We start from the raw sequence: 7,683 nt of genomic DNA, 5'->3' as shown, positions 1-7,683 counted from the left end.
TGGTTGTCTCTGAAGTCTTTCTGAAACAGCTTGGTCAGGAAATGCAAGATTGAGATATTCCTTCAATTGCAAATAGTAATAGGTTTCACCATGAACTCAAGAAGAGGGATTTTTTTTTCTCAGAAATGGGAGGGATCAATTGGAGAGCCTTTCCTGGCTGGCTTCTTATATTATCCTCCACCTTCTTCCAGAAACCAATGTACTCTCCCCAAGTAGTCACTGCTCAAACAGCCCCAGAAAAGTCAACAAAAGAGCCAGCAGTTATCACCAGTCATGCGATATCTAAAAAGCCATGTGAAGAAAATGTCCAATGTCCACAGAGACCTTTTAATGACTTCAAATAAAGAAACCTTCCCAGGTATTTCCAAAAATATTGAAATAAATCAATTTTTTAACTTTCTTTCTAAACTTAAACCCTCAAACAAATATGCAGCGTCTTCTTAACAATCCTTGCATCATGTTTTGAACAAGGGTGCAATGTTTCTGCAGTCATTTGGGCACCACCCCAGACTCTAAGGAAGACAGAAAGATTATGATCAATTCCTCCACAATCTCCACTCTCAGTTCCTTCAGTGTCTTTGCATTTCATCTGCTGCATCAACTTTAAGTAGTATGAACAGTCTATCCAACACTTCCTCCTTATTAGCCTTGAACCATGAGTCCACTATTTAAAAAAGGTGAAAGAGAAGTCAGGAAAGTATAGAGCTGTCAGTCTAGTATCTATTGTGGGGCATTACTTAAGGATAGAGTGACTAAGTACTTGGAGAAATTTGAATTGGTTAGAGAGAGAGCCAACATGAATTTGTAAAGGGCAAGTTATGTCAAATAAATCCAATTCAATCAGTAACTAAAAGAATACTCAGAGGGGTCGAGATAGAGGTAACCTATGCAAGATATTTGATAAGGTTCTATAAGATAGATTCTTAACCAAAATTAAAGCTCATAGGATTGAAGGGAAGTTATTGACATGATTAGGAGATTGATCAGAGTTGCATGGTGGCTCAGTGGTTAGCACTGCTGCCTCACAACACCACAGACCCGGGTTCAATTCCAGCCTTGGGTGACTGTCTGTGGAGTTTCCACATTCTCCCTGTGTCTGTGTGGTTTCCTCTGGGTACCCCAGTTTCCTCCCACAGTCCAAAGCTGTGTGGGTTAGGTGGATTGGCTATGTTAAATTGCACATATCCTCTAGGGTGAGAAATGGAGGGCTGGAGTAGGGAGTAGGGAGTGGGTCTGGGTGGAATGCTTGTTGGTGTGTCATTTGCTAAGCCAAATGGCCTGCTTCCACACTGTAGGGATTCTATGATTCTAGATTGAACTGTAGTATAGGTGATAGCAAGAACTCCAGCATCTGCAGTCAGAGTCAATACAGTGTGGAGCTGAAGAAACACAGCAGGCCAGGCAGCATCAGAGAAGCAGAAAATCAATGTTTGAGGCGGGGACCCTCCCCCAGGACTGGGGAAGAGGAAGTAGGGTGCGGATAGGTGAGAAAGAAGGTTGACAGGGAGTGTCAGGTCAAGGAGATGGGGATAGGCGTGTGGGACATTGCCCCCTGCCACGGTCCAGGAGCTCCCTAGCTTTGTTCAGGACACTGCTCATGCCTTCCACCTCCTCCAAGACTTTCAATTCCCTGGCCCCCAAGACCTTCACCATGGATATCCAATCCCTGTACACCTGTGTCCCCCACACAGATGGCCTAAAAGCCCTCCACTGGCACCCTCTTCGCTTAACAGAACTTGTCCTTACACTCAACAACTTTTCCTTCAACTCCTCCCACTTCCTACAAACTAAAGGGGTGGCTATGGGCACCCATATGGGTCTGAGCTATGCCTGCCTCTTTGTAGGATACATGGAACAGTCCCTCTTCCACAGTTACACTGACACTATACCCCACCTCTTCCTCTGCTACATTGATGACTGTATCGGTGCTACCTTGTTTTCCCATAAGGAGCTTGAACAGTTCGTCAACTTTACTAACACCTTTCACCCCAACCTCAAATTCACCTGGACCATCTTCAATGGACACCTCCGTCTCCAATTCCAGTAACCGTCTCAACACCGACATCTATTTCAAACTTACCAACTCCCATTGCTACCTGGACTACACCTCCTCTAACCCACCCTTCTGCAAGAATGTGATCCCTTATTCCCAATTCCTCCACCACTTCTGCTCCCAAGATGGAGCATTCCACTACTGGACATCCCAGAGGTCCTCTTACTTCAAGGACTGTAACAACCCCCCTCTGTTGATCCCCAATCCCTCAACCACATCTCTTGCATTTCCCACACTTCTGCCCTCAAACCCCCTCCCCCCCACAAAAATAAACACAGAGACCCTTGGTCCGCACATACCACCCCACCGACCTCCACATCCAGCACATCATCCTCCGCCACTTCTGCCACCTGCAATCCGACCCCAAAACCAAAGAGATATTTCCTTCCCCACCCCTATCTTCCTTTCATAGGGACCATTCTCTCCGCGAGTCCCTTGTCTGCTCCACACTCCCCACTAGCCCCATCACCCCTAGCACCTTTGCCTGCAACTGTAGGAGGTACTACACCTGACCCCTACACCCCCCACCTCTCACCTCTATTCAAGGCCCAAAACAAACTTTCCAAATCCGACAGGGATTCACCTGTACATCCTCCAACCTGGTCTACTGTATTCGTTGTTCCCAATGTGGCCTTTTCTACATTGGTGAGACCAAGCGCAGACTCGCGGCCTGATTCACAGAGCATCTGCACTCTGTACACGACAAACAACACCTTTTGGTCGCCAACCATTTTAACTCCTCCTCTCACTCCCTGGGTGACATGTCCATCCTGGATCTCCGACAGTACCACAATGACACCACCTGCAAACTGGAGGAGCACCACCTCATATTCCACCTTGGGAGTCTACAGCCCAGTGGTCTAAACATAGAATTCACCAGTTTCAAAATATCCCCACCCCACGCCTCATCCCATGTCCAACCCTCCCTCTCATCCCCGCCTCCTTCACCTGACACAACCTGTCCATCTTCTCTCCCACTTATCCGCCGCACCCTTCCCACTGACCAATCCCCACCGCTCCCTACCTACATCCACCTGTCACCATCCCACCTACCTTCCCCCAGCCCCACTCCTTCTCCCTCAATTTATTTTCCAGCTCCCATCCCCCTCCCCAGACCCAAAACATCGACATTCCTGCTCCTCTGATGCTGCCTGACCTGCTGTGTTCCTCCAGCTCCACACTGTATTGACTTTGAGCTTTTGTATAGCTACTTAACTGTAATTCCTGATTATTGCAAACAGAGTGGACTCAGATGATTTTCTACATTGTTCTAATACTGCTATCAATGATAAAGGTTTCATATGCAGATGATTGCAGTTTTTATCAGAAGATATTACCAAGGTGGATTCCTATCCTGCAAAACACCAGTCTGAGAAAAGGCTGTGCACCTGCAAGCACAATAGTAGTAGTAGAAGATACAGCAAGTTCCTACTGAGACTCCTTCCCTTCTGTTCCAAGCCATCCCATTGGAAACATAACTACAATGATGGGTTTAAATACCAGTAGCTGCACCTGGCACAGTAAGGCACTGATCTGCTCAATAAGAATGTAACAGAGAACTTGGAGACAAGGGATATGGAGAAGACTCAATAGTACAGGTCTGCATCTATATTTCTAATGCCTGCCATTCAGGCACTCACAAGATACTAGGCCTGGGAAATGCTGTCTCTGTGGCATGAATTCTCCAACCTGGTTCTATGAAAGCAGCAATGAAGAGGATGGGCATTGAAAGCATTCCCTTTTTCTCTTCAGCAATTGACTATATCTGTTGTTCAAAGGTGTGCAGCTACTTTTACAACCACTTCCAGAAGGTAAGGTTGTGTAGGGGTAGGGTGACAGGTGGGTGGGTTGGAGGGTGACAGGTAAGTAGATCATTGCTTAGAACAGGTTGAGGAGCTAGGTCAGGGGAGATACTAGCAGTTGTCAGGCAAGGCCCATTGCGGGGAGAGGGGAGTTGTATCCATCAGGGGATAGTGGGCTTTCAGGTTCAAGATGGTGGATTTGAGTAGGGGAGGGATCAGCTACAGCTGGGTGGGGTATCAGTTTGCAGAAATCGGTAGCGGTCATGGGGCACTGACGGGTCTACAAATAGGAATGTGAATATCAAGATGGGGAGGATATTGGGTCTGGAGAAGATGTCATGTCTGATGAGTCAGGACCTGGAGAACAGGTTGGGGGAGTCAAGTTGAGGAGGAAATCAGGTGTGGCGGTGCTGGGTGGGTGGGGATGATGGTGTAATCAAGGGTGGTGGAGGAATCGTAGGTGAATTGATAGGTTAGTTATATAGTTACCCAAGAGTTAAAGCAGGTTTTATTCCATATCATTTCTTGGAAATTTATTCAGGTCAGTGTGTCAGAACATCCAAAGTCCTTCAACTCTAAATCAAAGTTGGGTACTTGTTTTGAAGGTTTCAGATACCAGGGAATTGTCCATCGGAAGTTTTAACTTCCCAGGCAATTCCAATAAAATCAGCTGCATCCGGATTTCCATGTGGTTCCCATCACATACTGCTACAATAACCTATCGGAAGATCTGGGCCATTATCTTTGAGATTTTTTTTTCACCCTGCTGTTCAGGCTTGTGGCCACTAGATGGTGAAAAATGGAGCCTTGATGACGGTTGTTTACTGTGCCACACTAGTTTTGCAGCTTCTTTCCTGCGTCTGTGTGCGACTGGGAGTGTTTATAAACCCATTGCCTGTGATTTATTGAATGTGGTCTGAGAATGCAAATTCTGTTATTGTATTCTGCCCTTCGTTACACAGCAATACATTTGAAGCAAATGTTAATCACATCACACGCTCATGAATAAGTGAATGTGGTCAGAAGGAATCTCTTTTTGCCATTTTAAGACTATTCACACATTCCAAACCTATAAACTACACAGCAATACAGCTAGCTTTTATTGAATATTATACACAGTGCTAAAATATCAATGAATCCCCCTACCCTTATCTTTAATTCCGTGTGAATTTCTCAGAGTTCAAAGGGTTAAATCTGGTCGCTGTAGCAGAGTTTCACACTCTTTGATGGTGAATGATAGCTGGTTTCCTGAGTATTACCATGTTTGGTTAAATGTACATCTGATGAATAGCCTAAAGCAAATGAGGTCAATGATTTTGCTACTGCAATTGTACATTGAATGCACTAAGGCCCATTCCCCAATTTCTAAACAATTATTGGTGCTTCTCCATCCACTTACAAACATCTCCAGGTGGGGTCCCACTTATATGTCCCCTGGTAGGGTTGATAGGGACAGAGTTGTAGAATGGTTATCTGGGCTTGATGCTGTTCACTTCTCAGCTCAGTGATGAGTGAGCAATGGCGGGATGTGGTAATACAAACTGGTCCTGTTCAGGCTGGTGGTGCTTCCCTGCAAGGTTGAGGTCAGATTAGACTGGGGCTGTTTTAGACATGGCACAAATTTATTGCTGGGCACCCTGAGGGAGCTGTCTCAATGCATAGTTCTATTAGGATGTCCAGATCATTCCCTTCAGGGACATGCCAGATTGCTGTTTGTTACCATTGCTGCTGGGATCTAACCTATTTGCTCTTTAGTTCAGAGAGCAATGCATTGGGCATCCCACTGGAATATGAAGAATTCCCCAATACACTTAATGTTGATATGGATTGCAGTGAGCATTACTCAGAACATCATTCGCTGGATGTCAATAACCTTCCATTTCTTCTGGAGCTTGTAGAAATGTTGTCCCCTGCGAAGGAGTAGTTATACTGGGATGGATTTTACTGAGAGTGGGAGGGAGGAAAGAGGGAGTTGCCCTGGGAATCCTCAATATTGGCTCTGGATCCCATTGTGTTTCATGGCATCAGGTCAAACATGGGCCAGGAAACCTCCTGCTGATTATGACATATCCCATTCTCCATCCCAGTTGATGGCTGTCCCATTTGCACAGTGATAGTGCTAACCAACATAATAGAGGGTATTTTAATGTAAAGACAGAAGGACTATGCAGTGGTCACTTTTACCGATACTGTGATGGACAGATGCATTTCCAAGAGGCAGATCGGTAAGGATGAGGTCAAGTATGTTTTCCCTCTTGTTGGTTCCATCACTATCCGCTGCAGACCCAGTCTAGCTGCAATGTCTTTTAGGACTTGATCAGCTCGATCAGTAATACTGCTGCTGAGCCACTCCTGGCTTTGGACTTTGAATTCTCCTAGCTAGAATAGCCGTACCACCTTCAGTGCTTCCTCGAAGTGTTTTTGTTAATTCATTCACTGGACAAGGGCGTTGCTAGCTAGGCCAGCGTTTATTACCCATCGCCAATTGCCCAGAGGGCAGTTAAGAGTCCATCACGTTGCTGTTGGTCTGGAGTCACATGTAGGCCAGACCAGGTAAGGATGGCAGTTTCCTTCCCTAAAGGACATTGGTAATTCAGATGGGTTTTTCTGAGAATCAACAACTGGTATTGAATTCAAATCATGTTCAACATGGAGGAACACTGATTCATCAACCGGTGGGAGGGGGCAAGTGGAGTATGTGGTAATCAGCAGAAGATTTCCTTGCCCATGTCTGACAAAATGCCATGAGCCCTCATGGGGTCCAGAGTCAATGTTGAAGACTCCCAGGGCAAGTCCCTCCTCCATCCTGCATACAGTGCCACCACCTCTGCTGGGTCAGTCCTGTCAGTGGGCAATGTATGTTGTCTGTAAGGTATGATTCCATGGGTATAACTATGTTGGGCTGTTCCCTGATTAATCTGAGAGACAGCTCTCCAAGGTGTTCTCAATAGCCCCTGGACATTAGTGGTGAGTACTTTCCAGAGTCGGTAGGGCTGTTGTTATGTCCAGTGTCTAGCTTGATGCCAGATGGTTCCATTCCATCACGGTTTGAGAATAGGACTTCAGCCCTCAAGAAAGGAAAGCCCCACCTACGAGAGCAGCCAGCAGCTCAGTAGGTAATGCCAGAAGTGAATAATAGCCACTCCGAAGATTATAAGGGAGTCCTGGGAAAAAAAAACAGCATCAATACGAAGTTAGTATCGAGGTTTATAGAAATGAAAGTGATCAGGGACCCTGGAGGGGGAGAGGGGGAAACAGTTAAGTTCTGGCAGTTGGGGATTGGGAGACATAAAGGTTAAGTGCTATCTTGGTAAAGGCACTCTGGAGGTATATGCCAGCCATAAAAATGCAATTTTTAACCTGAGGTTTGAAAGAATTGGTTGGCCTCCATCATTGTTCCTTCTTCCTTCCTGTAACTCCGGCTTTTCTGGCAGTTTCGGTGGACTGAGGCCTTTAACTAGCCATTAATTCGCTCGTTGATGAGTAGCCCTCCCATCCTCTTATGGAGGACAACTCCAGGGCAGGTGTGAAGTGGGTGAGTAGCCATCTGGTATATTATACATGCCCTCCTCTGGCTGCAAATACAATGACAGTGGGGGTGAGCCATAAGATTCTCCACTGTTTCTGTGAATTGAACAATCCAGAATTTGCACTAGCTTGGTCTGATTTAAGCTGTTGGGATAGAAGGGCAGTGGACATGTATTACTTGATTGCCATTCTGGGTTACGTGTATGAAGGCAATGGTTTCTCCATAGTCTGCAGTTTCCCTGATTTCCATTTTGCTAATGCCCCCAATTTCTGCATCTCCACTTCCTTTGCCCCGCCATA

Source organism: Rhincodon typus, chromosome 8 (assembly GCF_021869965.1).
Source record: "Rhincodon typus isolate 14 chromosome 8, sRhiTyp1.1, whole genome shotgun sequence".
NCBI lineage: Eukaryota > Metazoa > Chordata > Chondrichthyes > Orectolobiformes > Rhincodontidae > Rhincodon > Rhincodon typus.
This window is presented reverse-complemented; position numbering follows the sequence as displayed.